We start from the raw sequence: 20,210 nt of genomic DNA, 5'->3' as shown, positions 1-20,210 counted from the left end.
GATCTAACGAACCGTAACTGACGAAAATATCTGTGATTTTTATCCTTACAGTCAAATATTGCACTGCAAACATACATAACAGCTATGACTTGTTAATGCTGGAAAATGACAATTTGAATACTTCACGTCAGGCGATTCCTTGCCTCCATGTCACATTAAAGGTCCCATTGCATGAAAATTTCACTTTATGAGGTTTTTTAACCTTATTATGAGTTCCCCTAGCCTGCCTATGGTCCCCCAGTGGCTAGACGTTTTGATGGGTGTAAACCAAGCCCTGGGTATTTTTGAGAAAATGAAAGCTCAGACGGGCGAATCTAGAAATCTTCCCCTTATGTCATCATAAGGGGAAAGGTTACCTCCACTTTCTCTTCTTTGCCCGCAAAAAGAATTTGGCCCGCCCATGAGAAAATGAGCTGCGCGAGCGCGATATTGGTTTTTCCTCGAGAGACATCATGGCTTGCAAACGAGCGAAGCATGGCAGTTGCTCAGTGTTTGGATGTACAAATGAACACAAAAGTATTTTTTTAGTTCCTTCATCCGAGCCTCTGAAGAACCAGTGGGTTATGTGAATTTCTGATGTGTAATTGTTCAAGTTCAGACAGATAATCTTTCTCTCAAAGTCGTTCAATACTGTTTATGCATCAGTAAATCAAGCCAGTGACTAAACCATCAACTTCACGTCGTTTCTCTTAGTAGGATGAAAATAATCTTACTTAAACTGTGATTAATATATATACAGAAAGCGATCAAAGAACAATCCCTTTCCAATCGCCCAAGCTGTCAATCACACAGCGCGAGTTTATCTGGACACTTGCCAAAACTCGTTATGAAATCAATGACGCTGTTACACTGCACAACGAAGCTCTTACTGTACTTACCTCATGTTTGCATTGGTGAAATCATTAGTGAGAGTGCAGAAACTAACTTGCAATGGTAAGATCTTCATTCACGCGATCAACAGGCTGTCATCTGCTCAATGCTCATCACTGCAACCTTTTATGTGATGGGAATAGATCTAAATACTTAAAAAACTTCTCACGATTCGTTAATCCCGATAGCTGTAGTAAAAACATATAATAGCTGTAATAGTAAAAGTTTTCGAGAGAGTTCCACATGTAATGCTAGATTTTTCATATGCAAGCTTGTCAGCCAATCACAGCAGTGGGCGTTTACACTGAAGTCTCACAGCAGACACGCCCCTTCAAACAGAGCGTTCAAATCAGAGGCTAAAATCAGGCTAGGAAATATGCCTTTTATTTCTAAATTATAACAACTTTTGATCTAAAAAACATACTAACATTATAAGGGCACCCCAGGAAACATTCTAAAATAATAAAATAATCCATGCAATGGGATCTTTAAAATCATTTAATGCACAGCTAGCCGTAGATTATCCCTTACATACTGTATGCAAGTCACAAATATACACTGCAAAAACATGTCCTTCCTCAGTATTTTTCTCCTGTTTTCCATTATAAATATAAAAAAAAAATTAAATCAAGATACATTTAATTGAGGCTAGCATAAATGTTTAGATAGTATATGTGTGCACTGCAGTGCCGTAAAGCAATTTGTTACATCGAGAGACCTGATATCGCGCGATACTTCCTGAGAACTAGGCCCGCCGGCCCAAAGTTGCAAGGGGTTTTTTTCCGCTCACAGGCGCTAGAGGGAAGCGAGACGGCCACCATTCAACCCGAAAAAAGTCATATAACCATTCCAATGACTCTGAAGCTGCTCAGTTAAGGTAAATTAAGTTTTAAAAAAAGCTGCATAGTTCCCCTTTAAGCTCAAAATACAAGAGCAATATCTGCCAAAAGGTTCTGCTGCTTCTCAAGTAAATGTATCTTCTTGATTTAAGATTTTTTGTTTTTGGAAAACAAGACAAAAATACTGAGGAAGAAAATAATTTTTGCTGTGAATAAACAAATGAAAGCCTGTTTATTTAAAAACTTCAGTTCAGTTTTTATGTAATTATTGCTTTTAATTATTGCTAAATGATTCAAATAGGAAGCAAAGATCTGAATACCCCCAAAATACATATTTTGAGAATAGATCAAAATTCATACTTGAGAAGACAAACAGCTTGTATAAATAGATTACCATAATTTCATGTTTTATATCCTACAAATGGGATTTGCAGCACCAAGTTAAAACAAACCATAATCAATAACAAGCCTTTTAAAAGTGTCTGATCGCTAGTGACTGAGGATTATTCTTTATACTTCTTTTACTCCTATATTTGTCAAGTCCCTGTATTTCAGAATTCAGTGGAACATGGAATGCAACTGCAAAGCATAATACATAAGGTATAGTTTCCATCTCCATATAGTGGGCAGTAAAACTAGGAATAAAACTATAAACCACTCATGGATAGTTCTAAACAGGTTCCAAAGAGAAATGGGCCAACCTCGAATCAGACTTCTCCATTCGACAGGAACAGTGCTGTAAGTAACAGTGTGTTCCTTTATGTAGCATGAAGACAATAACTTTTAGGGTGTAACTGAACAGACTGAACTGAAACACACAAAATTACAGTCAATACGATAAATACTCTTTAACTGGTTTAACATATTCCAAAATATACAGCTGAAACATATTGTTATATATATATATATATATATATATATATATATATATATATATATATATATATATATATATATATATATATATATATATATATTTCCAACATCATGTTAAAATACGTAAACAAATCACTGAATCAAACTGATTCATGAAACAACCAGTTTGAAAGAACTGAGAGTTGTTGAATTGAGCATTAACTCATGAGTGATTTAGACCGATTCAGTGTGTTTCGTGAATCAGGTGCAATGTTTCATTAAAACAACATGTCAGAATAACTTGCATTGCCTACCACATTAAGCCAGGGTGATCATGTAACAGCTGGCTCCACTATCCAAAAAGAGGCAAAAATGCTTTAAAAAAGATCTGAAACTGGTTGATGAATTGTACATCACCACAAGGTCTCCTTGATCACCACTCTTTGATGTTTAGCTTATGGAAATTAAGCTAGAGAATGCTTGCATCCTGCAAGATCTCCCTTTAAGTTCATGGAACCTCACATACTATGAGCTTTTTTAAAGGTAAAGTGGTAAATTGTTCAATGTTAATGTACAGACAACTAGAAGCTATTTATATGAATTTACAGTGTCGCTTTCAAAACATTGCTCTGTTTACTTCCTGACAAGCCCGAAATAAGGCTGTTAATTTGGGGCAGAATTATGTTTTTCTGAACAATGGCAGATGTTTGGAAAACTTGTTTAAAGACAAAATTTTGCGGTGCCATTTGGAGACAATAGTGTCATTGAAATGACATGCGTCACCTTAAAAATGTTAAACTGGTTAAGCATAAAGACTGAAAACAGATGTGACATGAGAGAAGTAAAAATATAGCCTCCTAGATAATTACTGTATGTTAATGCTAAAAACTTAGACTTACAAGTAAGTGATAATACAGTACAGTCAGCCAGTCATTACTGGAAAATAAACCCCACTTTCGGATCACCCTGTTGAGGTTTACTTTGCAATAATGATCGTCTCTGTAAATTATCCGACTGTATTTTGTCATGTAAGAACCCATACACAAAAGAAATATAATATTTGAAATATATTTTCAGGATATATTTTGGAATATATGCAAATATTTGAAATTGGCCCAATAAATATATTTCATACATAGGAGCCGCTCACATATCGCGCATAAAAACGCGTCGAAAACGCTAGGCGCGCCGCGTTCTCCTTTTTCCAAAGCGCTCGGGTGGTTGCGCTCCGGAGGCGTCTGTCGTTGCTAAGCTTGGTTCTTGTCACGTGACCTGCGGTGCGCTTGCGGCATTCTGAAAAGTTGAGATGTTTTTATCTCGATGCGGCGCGGACGCGCTTGGAAAAAACGAGCGCGTCGCACCGCGACCGCGTCGCTTCCATTATGAGCGCGCATACCGCGCGGCTACATTTGAAATAACGAACTTGAGCGCGCAAAAGACGCGATATGTGAGCGGCCCCTTATATTTCATATATTTTTGTTATATTTCAGAATATATTTCAATGTATTTTTTTTCTGTATGGGTCCCCAAAAGTGTCAAAAATATATGTTGCATATATTCCAAATACATTGAAATATATTCTGAAATATAACAAAAATATATGAAATATAAGTATGAAATATATTTATTGGGCCAATTTCAAATATTTGCATATATTCCAAAATATACTCTGAAAATATATTTCAAATATATATATTTTGTGTATGGGAAGCAAAAGTCAAAAGAGCTAAACAAGAAACTAGCACAGCTAATGTAGTATGTAGGAAATCAGATGTCAATTGTACAGTTTAGCAGTCATACATACAAAAATACAGAATGCAATGATATTCCAGAGAGCCATGCTTTATTCTGTCTCTTATCCGTAAGCAACAATCTTGTCACTTGTCTGTAATCCTCATCAAGCTGACTGTGTATGCTCAAATATTACAATAATATAGTCACAGTCAAAACAGGACTCAATTTTTCCGGCCCTGAGGCACTGATGAAAATTTGTTTTCAACAAAAAAAAAAAAAGTTTTATATTAAACATTATGGCTTCTTTAAGATTTACAAATTTACATCAAATAACAGAAAAGAAACAAATATAAACTTTTCTGACTGAATATTCCATTCCACAAGTAAGTTTGCAAAAGTAATGTTGACTTTAAGATGGTGAACGGACAGGACGTGCTCCTGTTCTATACTTTTTTTAACTGTTGTCAACATTAGACATGCATCAAATAGACTTCTTTGCAATTCATCTTACTGTTTTTTAGCATCTAGCGCCATGAGCGTTCAGTTTTTAAAACTCTACTGTCAAGCACAAAATAGTATGCAGAAGTTCTGTTCTATTCCATTGTGCTAGCTGTATTCAACAGCAGGAATGCATCACACGTTGACGACTCCTCGCTCTTTTTTGTATCTCTATTGCTCAACAGTATAGCTTTAAACACAGAAGCACACCCAAACATAACTTACAGGTATGGCATACAGTATTGCAACAATTGAGCCAGTCACAGTCCCATGAAGTTGTTCGAAACTCAATCATACTTGCCCTGGTCCATCAGGCCAGCTTTACCACTATATAATGGCTACTGAGTGCAAGCTGTTCTCGAGAAGGTTAGAAATCATAAACAAAAAGTACTTGAACCATATGGTTTTGACAGTAATGCACATGCAGAACACTTGAGCTGATCAAGCTTTAAGCACTGAGCACATCAGTGCTATTAAAGTCTTCTCCAGTTTCAGGAAGAGATTTTACAGCTCGCTTTCAGCTCAGTGTCATAAGCGCAACTTTCACTAGCAGAAGCACTTAAGACCCACACCTATAAATGGTATCAAAGACGCACGTCTGGGCAATAAGCACAGGGATTGTGCCTCTGTGATATCTACATTATTAATATAAACCATATGCCTCTGAAGCTGATGCAATCTGCTTTTCAAATAGTGCAGGTTTTCAAGTGTGCTCTGAGCAACCCTTAGTCTGCAGGTGGAATGAAATAAATTATTCAAAAGTCAGAAAATCACTCTCTCTCTCTCTCTCTTCGTCCATCTGTCATTTTCTCACTGCTCATGCTCTGGGCATTACAGGTCAAACATTTACACCTCAGACCAACCACCAAACTCTCCGCTCCTTTCCTTTCCCTTGCATATGCAAACCTTAATACCCTAACATCATAATATCCCTCACTCTCTCCCTGCTCCCCCTTCAGTCTCTCTCACACTCACTAAGAGCATTACGATGTATAGCAAAAGTCATCACACATAATCCCCTTCAACGTGAACTTTGTTCAAATGTAGAGTCATTCAGTTTATTGGTCCATTAAGAATATGCTTTTAATGATCCGTGGAGAACGTTCCGTCATAAACAGTAATACTTTAAGCTCTCAGCATAATACCCCGGAGCACTGGGTTCCCCGAACATCACTGAATGATCTAAAAAGCAGTGGGGAAACCACCACAGAAATGCATGCCATTTAAGACAATTGCAATTGCCTAAATTATAATTGAACAACATATGCTTGTATACTGTGTGTGCGTGTATATATATATAGATGGATAATATATATTTATATATAATAATATATATGTGATTTTGTAAAACAATATGACAAATAGAAATATTATGAACATGATGCAATACTCCGTCCTTATCATAATGTTGATATGCTTGCAAAGCAGCACCCACAAAAAGTGGGAATGTGCATGCAATATGGTCTTCTGTATTAGCCTGCCAATGATTAAAAAAATAAAAATGACAATCGATTCATCGACTCGAGCTCGAGTGGATGACTGATCATAACAATGAAATTATTTTGTCATTTCCTCTATAATAACCAGGGAGCGGATGAGGCTTTTACTCCTCGCCTACCTGATCAACATCGCTGTCGGGTTCAGGTTTTCATTCGGGTCTCACCGGCTCGGTACCTTCGTGAAATCATCTATAAGCATCAGAGATATAATCCAGAAGCCCGTCCTCTGCTTTCTGATGTTCACCGGTTCAGGGCTGAACTATAAAAAGCACAACAGCAGCAGAAGCACTGCGTGTTTCCAGCGCTCGTAAAGAGCTCGCAGGTCTCTCTTTTTGATGATGCTGATGCTGTGTGTGCAGCCGAGCGCGCGGGCATACAAAATATGGCGAGCGGATAATGCCTTTTCTAAGTCTACCCTGAAGAAGGCGAAGGAGCAGTCTACCCTTCCGTCGCCGTCAGTCCGTGTCTATTTTTGAATGGGATTGATAGAGACGTCAGACGACAGACCGGCGGCGACGTCACGGCGGCGTCACAGTAGTAACGTATACCTTACGGCGACGTAGCGACGGCGTACGTGTTAAATGTATAAAAAATCATAACGTCTGAACCAGGCACGTCGCCTAATAAGACGCCTGATACACACGTCGTCCCTCAGTACGTCGCCTAATAAGACGCCTGATACACACGTCGTCCCTCAGTACGTCGCCTAATAAGACGCCTGATACACACGTCGTCCCTATCTAATGTTATTCTTCCGATGTTGATAACGAAAAGTGAATAGCATGAGTAAGATTGGATTTGCAATAGGCTATATCGGGAGACATGATTTTTGTTTTGTTTTGTAGGAAGCTTTTCTTTAAAGTGAATTTTTGTTTAATATTAAAGCCTCTTAATTTTAAATTTGTCATCACCCAATTGCTTGGATTTAATAAAAAAAGAAGCGAATATTCCATAAACAGGCTCTAACTTGTTGGTCAACTAACCAGCAGTGTTTCTGTAAATGGTCTACAGAAAGTGTTCTACAGCAGTGTTTCAATAAATGGTCTATCTTTTCTAGACAGAAAAGTTAACAACAAAGTAATAAAAATCTTTTATTTGCTAAATCTATCCCTGCCTCCAGATACAAATGGTCCCCCTTGTATGAAAATATTAATTGGAATAGAGCATGGAGTAACCCACATACATGTTTAATTACAAACAAATTAAAAGAAATATAATTTATTACCCCTGTAACAAGATTATCTCTAAATTTATAGCCTACCGTAGACGAAAAATGCAGCTTTTGCTTTATGGAAACGGAAACGTTAGACCATTTATTCTATAATTGCTCACATAGCTCTTCTCTGTGGAATGATAGGCTATAGCCTACAATGTTTCATTAATGGCAACAACAATGTTTCAACAACTTGGCTCAAACATAGCCTACATTTATCTAATTTTGATATCTTCTTTTACTTTTCTGACTCAAATTTCTCTGTACAATATATAGTCGACTTAATCATTTTGCTTGGAAAATTCTTTATTCTTAAATCGAAGTTTATGAAAAACTACGGTGACGCATTGCTGCCACATACATATAATTTTTTCCACTCAATTATGTCGTAATAACGAGATCTTATGTCGTTTTAACGACATATTTTTCTCGTAATAACGAGATCTTATTTCATTAAAACGACACATTTTCTTGGCCTTATAAGGACGTGTGTAGTCATGTACAAAATATGCCTTTATCCACATAAAATTGATAGCCAATCATGTCTTTATCATACGTTCAAAAAGCTGAAGAAATAGCAGCCCCTAACGGACATTCATGTTAAAAGATCAAATTCTGTACACACCTTATTAATAGCAGATGAGCCCAGAATACGAACATTGTGTTTAATTCATAGACTGTAAAAAATAGGTTTAATTGCATATTAGGCTAAGCATAAAGAAAAAGCTTAATGTGGCTTAATAGGCTACTTCAGTGATAAAGATGCTGTACACACCTTATTAATAAACCATACTATCCTACAGAAAAGCAGATGAGCCCAGAATATGAACGCAATGCATTTAATTATGCGTTAAGCGTTTTCCGATAGAAACCCTTTATTATAAAGAAAATAAAGGTGGCTCTTAACGTTTCTTTCTATGGGAGGATGGCATTGCGGTGCACAGCAAATCCTTTAAATGGTATTCAATGCAAAACAAAAATGAAAAATAAAAGTAGCCAATAAAATAAACAAATTATTGTGGCATTAATTAGCCCACAAACAATATTTATTTTAAAGACTAAACGAATTTGTTTAAAGAAAAAAAAAAACAGCATTGGGCGTTTATCTGTAGAGTGTTTCAGCCGCCCTTTTCAAACTGGCGCAATAAAATGCAACAGAATTTGATTTGTTAAACATGAAGGACTTATCAGTCTGGCATGGCCGCTCGCTCTAACGTCAACCTAGATAAATGTTCGCTATTATTAAGCGCATATCCGAGTGTTTGTGCGGAGTGTGGAGCGCGCACTGCATGGCACACATGGACGCGCCGGTGCCATCACTCGCATTTTCCTATCAACAGTGGAAACAACTTAAATACTCCATTTCTGGTCATACAGAAAAGAATAATACATCAGTCGCAACTTTATTTGTGTAAACTCTCAACAACAAGAAAACGTTGTGCTTTTGTAAAATAAAAGAAAACGAACGCGCTTTCTTGATCTCTGTGAATTGGAGCGCATCTAAAAAATGAACCGAAAAACAGTTAGCCTCACAGACATGAGAAATATAACTATCTATATAAAGTTTATAAATAAAATAAAAATGTCCACCAACGAAAAAAAATCCAATCGAAAGCAAATACGGTAGGCTACCATCTGATTATGTGATCCTGTCCGTATGAAAGGCGCATTTATTAGCCTACTTTTGCCGGGGCTTTGCAGCAAGTTTTATGCGCTTGAGCGCGGAATAGCCATATATACACCCAGGATTGAATATAAACGTGTGATTAGTCCTAATTGCTTAAATAAATTACTACTAGTCTAGAAAAATCCTTTAGTCTATGGCAACTCTAATCAATAGCCTACATTTAATATTTGACATTATTTAATTAGTAATTTTATCAAGCTCTTTACATTAAATTAGTTGAGTTAGCATAATTAGTTCATGAACAAATAAAATAATAAAATAAAGTTTAAATTATACCGGTAACATTTCTATATAGCATTGCTTATTCCACCACACAAAGGACTGTTTATAAGGTGACAATCCGTTATACATGTGAAGATTGTATATGTCTGTATCTTGAAGATTTTTGTATTGTATCTTCTGTTATAAAGATGAAGATTGACATTTCGTTAATTAAACAAAATAAGAACACAATGTTGTTAAAAATAAACAACTTAGGCTATGTTCTGTTAGATGTGTTTTGACTACTTTTTGTTTAATTATCTATAGGTAATGAAGATATAGCCTATTAACAAAAATAAATCTTAGGCTATAGCCTATATAATTAATATATTATATAAAAAAAACTTATAGGCCTATATAAAATATATTTTTAAAAAGGGCCTCATTGATTCATTTTGCCTGATTGGGGGCTGTTACTATTTTCATAAGCTTTTTGAACGTAGAAGTGTGAAAAAGGATAGGCTGTCAATTTTATGTGGATTATAAAGGCAAAAAAAAAAAAAAAAAGATGTCGTGACATCTCGTTATTACGAGAAAAATATGTCGTTTTAACGACATAAGATCACGTTATTACGAGAAAAGATGACGTTAAAACGACATAAGATCTCGTTATTACAACATAATTGAGGGGAAACAATAATATGTATGTGGCAGCAGCTATGCGTCACCGTAGTACTGCTCTTGATGTAAAGTGTAACAATTATCGTCAGCCCTCTTGCGCCCTCTGTTGGCATTTGTACATAATATACATATGTTCATTGTTTATATATTTCTTCATGTATTTTAATAGTGTTGTTAAATAAAATAAAATAATTAATTACTTTTAATACCCTACTTTATTTGAACCAATTATATTGCCTCATTTGTAATTATGTAGGCCTATTTAAGTCATAAAGGCTATTGTTCACTTCAGATCTATCTTTATGACCAAAAAATATATAGCCTAAATAAATAGTCGACACTGACAGCCCTAGTCTTGAACATTTGACCATGAACCTACATTGTTTAGCATTTTGTGACTAAACGACTATTTCCCTGTCTTATTTTTTCATTGTTGATTTCTTGAAAATAATAGGCTATTAAAATACTTTCTTGTCACCTTCTCCTGTAAACAATATCGTGAATAGTTTCATTTTGTGTATTCGCCCATTATGGTCAACTGTGTAAATTAAAATTATTACCACCTTCAAAAGTAAAAACTCAGACTGACACATTCCAGAATACTATGTTTATAGATTACAATTAATGAATTTATCTGTTCAACTTTAAAGTTGTTGTTAATAATTGTGCAAAAAATGGTGACTTTGATGGTGTATAATTTGCATAGCCCTCATATCCAGTAGAAAGTGAGTGAATTATTTAAAAAAAAAAACTATGTTCGTAAACCATTCAGAGATGACATTAATGACACACACAACTTTGTATACAATACAAAATTTGTATCAATGATATTTTCAATGTCATCAGAATACAAGAAAAGAATGATTGATTAGAAAGATAACAAAGGAAAGATAAGAAAAGCTAGGGGGGAAAATAGATATTATTTTATTGTGATGCGACGTTGGAGTCATGCTGTGGTGAGACGTTGGTGTCACGCGTCTGTGATGCGACGTGCTGTGGTGAGACGTTGGAGTCACGCGTCAGTGGTGCGACGTTGGAGTCACGCGTTGGTTTCACCCGTCTGTGGTGCGGCGTACCCCTTCTGTCACGTAAAAGTACACGACTGTAGACTTCGGTAAGTTATCCGTGGCATTATCCACTCGCCATATACAAAAGCGCTCGCGCACACACTCACGCACACGCACACGCACACGCACACTCACGCACAGCGGAATATGAGGGACGGGCTCGAGGCAGGACAGAGCGGCGACGGCGGAGTGACGTCAGGTGCCCCGGAATGAATCTCCGGTTCAGGGAAAATAAATAATTTGGAGGAATTGCATTTGCACATCGGAGACACTTAAGGTAAGCGTCCAGAAACCAGGTCACTCATCCTGAATAGTTTTTTTTATTTTTTTGATGTACTGAGACCATATAGCCTACATGGCACTGTTTTAATTCACAGGGTTGGCCTATATTAAAAAGGAATTATTCATCTTTTTGAAAGGTAGCCTATATGATAGCCTAATATTAATGTGTGACACACGCCTAAAGTAACCTGTAGGCTAATCATTTGAATTGGGCGACTGGGGTAAGTTGTCACTTTTAACGCCAGTCAATATTTCTTATGTTAAGTAAGTTTATTAAGTTCTGTTTAGGCATATGGCTACCAACATAAGAAGGGGAAAGTTGTCACAATTGATCCTCCCTGCATGAAATGGCCTATTACAGGCTTTTCAGGAAAATATAAAAGTAAAACTATTTTAAAACACAAAATATTTTAAATATGTGTGTAAATGTAAAACACATTTGACAACCTGTACCAACCAGCATGCTCAAAACTTAGATATAGACCTTGTGACAACTTTATCATGCAGTATGACAACTAGCACTTGGCTCAACTAAAATGTCGATGTAATAATATTAATATAAAGTAGAATTTATAAAAAATAAACTCTCTCTCTCTCTCTCTCTCTCTATATATATATATATATATGTATATATATATATATATATATATATATATATATATATATATATACACACACACACACACAGTGCGTGCATGCATAACTATTATGCAAGTTAATATTTGTTAAGTTATAGCCTAAGTTATTTTTTCTCCAAGCACATTTTACCAATTCCAAACCACATCAATCTTAATAACTACTATTAATTTTGTATTTAATCATTTATAAGTGATATATAATTGTTATGGAAGGCTGGAAGTGAAAAACGCCTTATATTCAGGTTTGCATAATTATTAGAGATGCACCGATTACAATTTTCTGGGCCGATTCCGTTTTTTCATTAAGTTTGACCTGCCGATACCGATTTTAGCCGATTCCGATTTCATTTTTTCTAACCACTTTACAGCACACACAAATATTTATTTTATATCTTTTCTGTAATAGAACATTTTACAATTTGCATAGTACATATTTTTTTGAACAGATAAACGCTATAAAATAGACCTATATAAATTCCTCCAGGTGTGGATAATTCACACACATCTGAAGTGCAGTGTTATGGAAGAACCATTTCCTTTTCACATTCAATATCCAATAATTTTTTTTATATATGTATTTAGCAAACTAAACGTCTGTATGAAAACAGGGAATGGCAATAAAATAAAATATAAATAAAAAATAAAATAAATATAGCCTTGCAGTATAAAGATATTTCTCAAAGCACACACACAGGCCTATTGCAATCACTTGTACAAACTGAATAATAAAACAAGTTTAAATGGGTACATTTTCTATAAATATTAGTCTTCTTTTCTGACATGGCCTACTCCAGTTCTTGTTAAAACACGCAAATTCTGTGCATTTTGGGCACTTTTTTTGTGAAACCCTATTTAGGCTATTTTGTCCATCAAAAGTGTGCTTTCCCTTTAATTGAGCGCGAGCAGTGCAGCAAATAGACTCGGCGCCGACAAATTTTTTTTTACATGTAAACAAAAGTGGCCAAAAAGAGATTTACTGTAACCTGCACTGAAAAGTAAAAAATGATTAAGTGCTCATGAGAAGGATGCAATACTAATGCAATGCTAGAAATTGCTAAATTAAGGCGTGACCAATGGACAGCAAGATGCTCATTGCTTTAGCAGGGTCAGACAAAAACAGGCCAAGAAGAAAAGACACATGTTAACTGCAACAAATTTGGAATTAAGGTGAAGAATTAGGTGGGAAACCATTAGGAACCATTTAGTCTTCAGCGCTACTGTTTTCCAGAACTGCAACCTACCTAAAGTCTCCAGAAGTAGGTGTCCGGATCTCAGAGACTTTAGTAAAGAATCCTGAAATATGAGGCACACTTAATAAGAATCACAAGCGGAAGTGTTGTGAAATACATGAAGAGTGGTTTTTTAATATGCTTTATAGACAGATAGGTTGAGAGTGACTCTTGAAGGACCAGCACGACAAGAATTCATCTTCCAGAATCTGGCAGTAAGTTTTGGGAGTTGATTTTAAGTCCATCTCCTACCCTGAAAGGTCCGTCTTGCTCATAGTAGCTGCTTACAGCGCGACTCCCTCGCCACCGCTGCTGTTGTCTGACTTGAATTTGTGCTGGACCCTTAAAAGTCACTCTCATCCTATCTGTCTATAAAAGCCTTCAGACAGATCTATGAACAGTCTGACATAGTATGACATAGTCATAGACTATGAACTGTCTATGAACAGTCTTCATGTATTTCACAACACTTCAGCTTGTGATTCTTATTAAGTGTGGGTCATATTTCAGGATTCTTTACTAAAGTCTCTGAGATCCAGACACCTTGTTTTTCTGGAGACTCCAGGTAGGATGCAGTTCTGAAAAATGGTGGCACTGGAGATTAATGGTTTGGATGCATCATCAAATGGATTATTATTATTTGTTTAAGTACTGTTTTCAAGCATGTTTCCCCCAAACACTAACCCATCTGTCATTGGTCAAACAAATAGATAGCCTCACCCCCAAACAACGCCATTGGCCGCTATGTTGGATTTTGTTGAAATAATATTCACAAATGGTGAATATTATTTCATCTTATGAATGGCTTACTTATTCAAGTTGTAATGTTATAAGGACATATTTTAAAATATATATATTTAAAAAAAAAACTTATTGTCTCTTTATGTACAACACAAATAAAACACATTTAAATGCAAAAATGTTTTTCTTTTTTTGCAGTCTCAGGCGGAAGCGAGAAATAACGGGGACACTTATGATGAACTGTTTTAATTAACTGTTTACTGCAGCAGAATTCAATTATATGCAAATTAAGGTACCAACTTTTCTAGTGGGCTGAATTTGAACAATACACAAAATAAATGCAGAATGAAATTTGTTTCTCTCATGCTCACTGTATCTTTCTCTCTCTCACACACACACACACACAAACACACATACACACTCACACACACACACACACACACACACACACACACACACAAAAAGATGTATGCCTCATCAGTAACCTAGTTCCCACAGCGATATGTAAATGAAGGCATTAATTTGCTTTAGTTGCAGAAAGTGCCCAGGTAACCACAGACCCGGCAGCCCTTGCATACAAACACTAGCACGCACATAAAGAAGAGTTGTTTCTGGAAACACTGTTAATCGACCATACAAATGTAAGGTTATGTATAATGCATCATACAGATAAGAAAAAATGTTGGATGTATTCAATGCTTTTAATCAGAATATCATCGTAAGAGCAGAAGACACTCGACATTTCGCACCAAATTAACACCCAGCAAGACACCAAACGTATGCACTCGCACGCGCACAACATCAGCGTGCTGACATTTAATTAATCTTGATCTGGCCTTTGAAAATGAAAGAGAAGAATGGGTAACAGAAACTACTATCATCTGTGATCTGTATTCTCCGGTGAACTGTTGATTATAGATTATTCAGCGTTCTCTGTCACTGATTTTGTGTTTTAGATGCTCATACGATTTCTCTAAAATGGTTGGTGCTCTGTAATCCTCACACTAATCTGATTTCTTGTGTGAGTGTGAGCACGTGAAAAAGAAAGAGAGAAAAATCAACCCAACCCATCCCCCAGATATTCGTCCTTCCTATCTCTCTCTAACACGCACACAAACAAACTCGTACACACAAAGATGTGCATGACCAGTGTCTATTATGAGTCATTCTCATACTGATCAACTCCAGCTGACCTTATACTGTACTGTATCCATTTAATTCAAATTAAAAAACAACAAATTGAAACAGACTTGCAAAAGAAACACACACACACACGCACACACACAAAGGGCTGTTAGTCACAGTTCATATATGTGTGAGCCTAATCTATTTTCATATTCATCTGAAGTGACAATAATCAGATTATTTACTTATATCCACGCTATTGCACACCTAAAAAAAAAACACACATTCTCTCTCTCTCTCAGTGAGTGATTGCATGTGCTCAAGTAAGGATCAACGTTATGAATTAAGTTCCCCCTCAGAGTTCAATAATCTCTCAAATTCAAAGATATATCTTGTCTTTATGAGTAAAATGTAATTTCTTATATTCTCATATTCCATCTAAGAGCCTCAGCTGTGTGTGAGCAAATTTCTCCAGTCTTACACTGAACTACATTTATTTGGACAATTTAGTCACACTGGTCATTTTTTTATGGATATATGAAGTCAGTTCCCTTTAAGTTAATCATATCATATTAAACTACACACTATAAACATGTCCCACAGTATTTGACGACCAGAAAGTGTCCACGACTTGTCATTTTGAACTAAATATTTATTACTTCATATTCTGAAAATTAACAAACACATTTTTGTGAAATATTTTGATTGAATTGATTGCTTGAGCTACAGTGTATTTCAAATAAATGCTACTTTGATATCTCCATACTGTAATAATGCAAAGACAAAGCAGCCATTACTTTAGCCATTACTTTAGCAGCCATTAGTCTTCAGTCTCACATGATCCTTCAGAAATCATTCTAATATGCTGATTTGGTGCTCAAGAATAATTCATTTTTATTATAAATTTTGAAAACAGGTGTGCTGATTAATATTTTTGTGGTGATACGTGAAGTACACCACAAACCGTGAAACATTTTTTCAGTGTTCTTTGATAAAATAAAGGTGCATTTGTTTAAAATAGAAACATTTTCTAACATTATAAATTTCTTTACTGTCACTTTTGATCAATTGAATGTGTCCTTGCTGAAAAAAGTTTTATTAAAATGTAGACTCAATTTTAATTTATTTTGATTAACTGTTTTGTTAAATCAATATCACACTTGCAATCAATCATGCTGTTGTTAAGTACAATAACACTTGTGGTCTGTCATATAATATAATATAATATAATATAATATAATATAATATAATATAATATAATAATATAATATAATATGCAGCCATATTTTACCTTTCTCACCTGTGCCAAATTTTAGAGCATGTGCATTACTTTTCAAGACAAATCTCCAACTAATTTCCATTTTGTTGTAGGTTTGTCTGACTCCAGTCTATTGGGGTGCATATACTGTAACTGAACTATGTGGCCAGGGCTATTAGGCCTACTCCTGAGGCAAAAATGATCTAGCCAGTCTAGTTCATCCTTTGACACAACATGGCAGAACCGTTCCACTTCCTACCAAGAAATCAGGCACAAAACTGGCTGAGAGAGACACGGTTGGATACATAATATGTACCATTTATATAATACAGAACAACAAACTGCAAACCAAGCCTGGATTAACTGGTGTTATGTTGAGCTTGAGGGGTTCTTACCTTTTAATATCCCACATGCTGCTGGTCAGAGTTACGAAAGCTGATATGAGACAAAAAGAAGAAACATATTTTGATTTCTTTTGGCTTTTAAAATGTTAAAATATCAGCCTCCAGAGGAGGGCAGCAGCAGTCTCACAGCATGCCTTAAAATCAACAGTAAAAGTTGTGCCAATAAACAGAAGAGGACGAGGTGCTGTGTCTGCTTTCTCTAATGGTTTATTTGCACCTATTTATAGATGAGCAATATGGAATAATACTATATTCATCTATCACTTTAATGCACTACCAGATTCATAAGTACCACCTCTAATAAAGAGATAGAGAGAAAGGAGAGTGAGAAAAAGAAAGGGATAGTTATTGAGCGACTGAAAGGAGAGGGGAAAAACGATCTAATGCATCTAATGCAGCTCCAGTTTAGCACATTAAAACAGTCAGACGTGAACACGCACACACACACTAGAGAGGGCCAGAAAGAGAGAGATGAGGAGTGAATCAAGAAGTGAAAGAAAATAATTGGAGAGAGGGAGTAAGATTGAAAGAAAGAGAGAGACAAGAGCGAGAAAGAAAACCAACACAGGAAGAGGGAGAGACAGAGAGTGAGAGATGAGGTAAGTAAGTATTTTTAGTGGATTACAACGTCAGTGTCAAAAAGAGTTGGATGCATCTGTGAGTAGCTCTCAATAATGCAGCAGTGTATGCACTATAAAACACACATGCACTCTTAACGCGCTAAATCCGCTGAGGTTTTATGGTCAAATACAGTATTCATGTGCGCGTTATTTGCTGCAAGGCTTGGCAGCAGCTGGACAGAGAGAAGCTACTTCAGGAACAACTGTGTGAGCACACAGGAAGAGGGAAACAGGGATGTGGGGAATACAGAGAGGCATTTGTACTTGCACATGTAAAAAGGAGAGCAGTCTAAAGCTCCTAAGACTGGCTCTGTTCCAAATCCTAATGAGCTGCCTTCTAAGGCCGCATTTTAAGACATCATCAAACATGTAAAGGTTGTTCCATATGGCTGTGCTCCTTCTGATATAGCTAGTTTAGGCTAAATTGTGAAGTGTGTATCATTCTCAGAGAACGGGACCACACAATGCACTGCAAAGAGCTTAGCTGCAAATACATCCAAGTTGGTGAATAAAGTATAAGAGAAATGTTTATTCATAAGCTGCATTTAAATTAATTAAATTAATGAATTTTCAGCATCATTATTCCAGTCTTCAGTGCCACATGATCCTTCAGAAATCATTCTAATATGCTGGTTTGGTGATATATTTTTATCATTGTGTTGAAACAGTTGCTTAATTTTTTGTTGTTGTGTAAAACGTGATACATTTTATCCAGGTTCTTTGATGAATAGAAAGCTCAAACAAACATTATTTATTTGAAATAGAAAACTTTTGATAAATAATAATGTTTTTACTTTCACTTTTGATCAATTTTTTTTAATAAAAGTATTCATATCTTTTTCTTCTTTTTTTTTTTTTTCTCACTTATTACACTGCCTGGCCCGACAACATTTCTATTTTATTTTATTTTAATTTAATTTAAATAGGCAAATACTTAAAGGGGTGGTATAATACCCTTTTCACAAGATGTAAAATATGTCTTTGATGTCCCCAGAGTGTGTATGTGAAGTTTTAGCTCAAAATACCCCACATATATTTTTTTATACAGCATGTTAAAGTTGTCACTTTTTGAGGGTGAGTACTGTTTTGTGTCTGTTCCTTTAAATGCAAATGAGCTGCTGCTCCCAGCACAGAGGGCGGAGCTTTAAGAGCTTGTGTCCTTTTACCTCACACAGACATGCACTGAAAATGTCAAAAATGTTTTTTAATGTTCAAACCGGAGTCGGGCAATGATGGAGACTCAAGAAGAGGTGACAACATGTAGAATGCAACAGGACATTTCTGAATGGCTTATGAAGCTGATGTGTAGTTATCTTCAAGTCATTGATTAGCATATTCTGTCTTGATAATCTATAAATCGTGTTCAGGGGGCGGGGTTTATGTAAATTCTAGGGTTGGTGATGTCACTAACCCGTGAGGAATGTCGTGTAGTCCCTACCAGCCGTTTGTTGAAGTCCTTAAAAAGCTATTTCTTTCAAATAAAATATCTTGCTTGGCTTTGAACTTTGAGCTTTGTAACTTTACACACTAATTAAAGTTAGAAAAGTGAAATCATAATCAACCACCCCTATAAGCAGTGATTATTATGTTTCTAGCCAGTTATATGTTTGGCAACAGTTCTTCTATTGATGGAGCGTGTAGCTTTTCATTTCTTAAACAGCCATGTAGGAAAACACATCATGGCCATATTCCAGGATGACAATGTCAAGATTCAAATTGTGAAGGGAGCATGAATAATCATTTTCACACATGAATTGGCACCTCTGAGTCCAGACCTTAAATTCATTGAAAGTTTTTGGGATGTGCTGAAGGAGACTTTACAGAGTGCTTGACTCTTGCATTGTCAATACAAGATATTGACCAAAAATGTACGCACCTCCTGATGGAAATAAAATCACAACATTTAATTTGAGCCTGATGAATCTTGGCTTTGTCATCCTGGAATATGGCCATGATGTGTTTTCCTACATGGCAGTTTAAGAAATGAAAAGCTACACACTTCATCAATTAGGGTTAGAAGAAACATAGAAACATAATAATCACTGCAATAATAAACCAGTCTTAAGTATTTGCCTTTTTAAATCCAAACAGTGTTAAATCAGTGTTAAAATACTTTAATAAGTTTCTATAAGATAGTTATAAAGATTGTTATAATTAAGAAATTTGCAGATTGATTTGGGGCAGAGTTATCTTTTTAACTGACCAATAGGCTATAGCAGATTGTCGGCAAACAATTATTTATATTAAAAAAAAGGTATACTTTAGCTTAAAAATGATACCATTTTATCTACTATTTGTGTGGGTATAGTATAATGTTGTTAGCTTGGCAACATACTAACGTCAAACTGTATATATATTGTAAGGCCCGCCCAAACGGCCCAACGACGGTTTCCAAAAGAGCGGGTGAAGGGTTACTGCGCGTTCTGTCTTTTCAAAGTGGCATTAATTCCAATTTACTTTTGTCTGACTCCATTTTATCGCGACCTCGAATTTAGGTTGGATAGGCCATTTTTTATTGGTCATTTATATGATAATTTATCTAGACATTTGATTATTCTATTTAACTCTTTACTCTTATTGTACTCGTTCATTTAGATACCAATGTCGCTTAGGGTCTCGCGCCGTTCGTTTAACGCGGATCCCACGATCACAAACTCGCCAGTCTTGGGTCATTGGACAGAGGTAATTGACTATACTGTTTAGAGGGCCACTCTCATGCTTGCTCTCTCTAAAAGTATTTTGTTTAGTCCCCATTGATCTATATAAATT

The 20,210-nt window shown here is 35.8% G+C and overlaps 1 protein-coding gene across 1 annotated transcript in view; it reads right to left on the bottom strand.

Annotated features, from left to right (window-relative positions):
• Window positions 1–20,210, bottom strand: part of ptprdb (protein tyrosine phosphatase receptor type Db) — an 87,405-nt gene that overhangs the window by 57,916 nt on the left and 9,279 nt on the right. The window contains exon 4 of the mRNA XM_084399961.1: window positions 16,813–16,852. The gene's annotated coding sequence lies outside the window, so the exon portion shown is untranslated. The remainder of the gene's footprint in view (window positions 1–16,812; window positions 16,853–20,210) is intronic.

Source organism: Rutilus rutilus (genome assembly GCF_951802725.1).
Source record: "Rutilus rutilus genome assembly, chromosome: 2".
NCBI classification, from domain to species: domain Eukaryota; kingdom Metazoa; phylum Chordata; class Actinopteri; order Cypriniformes; family Leuciscidae; genus Rutilus; species Rutilus rutilus.
The sequence above is the reverse complement of the archived record's forward strand: the minus strand, read 5'-3'. Positions and strand labels throughout refer to the sequence as shown.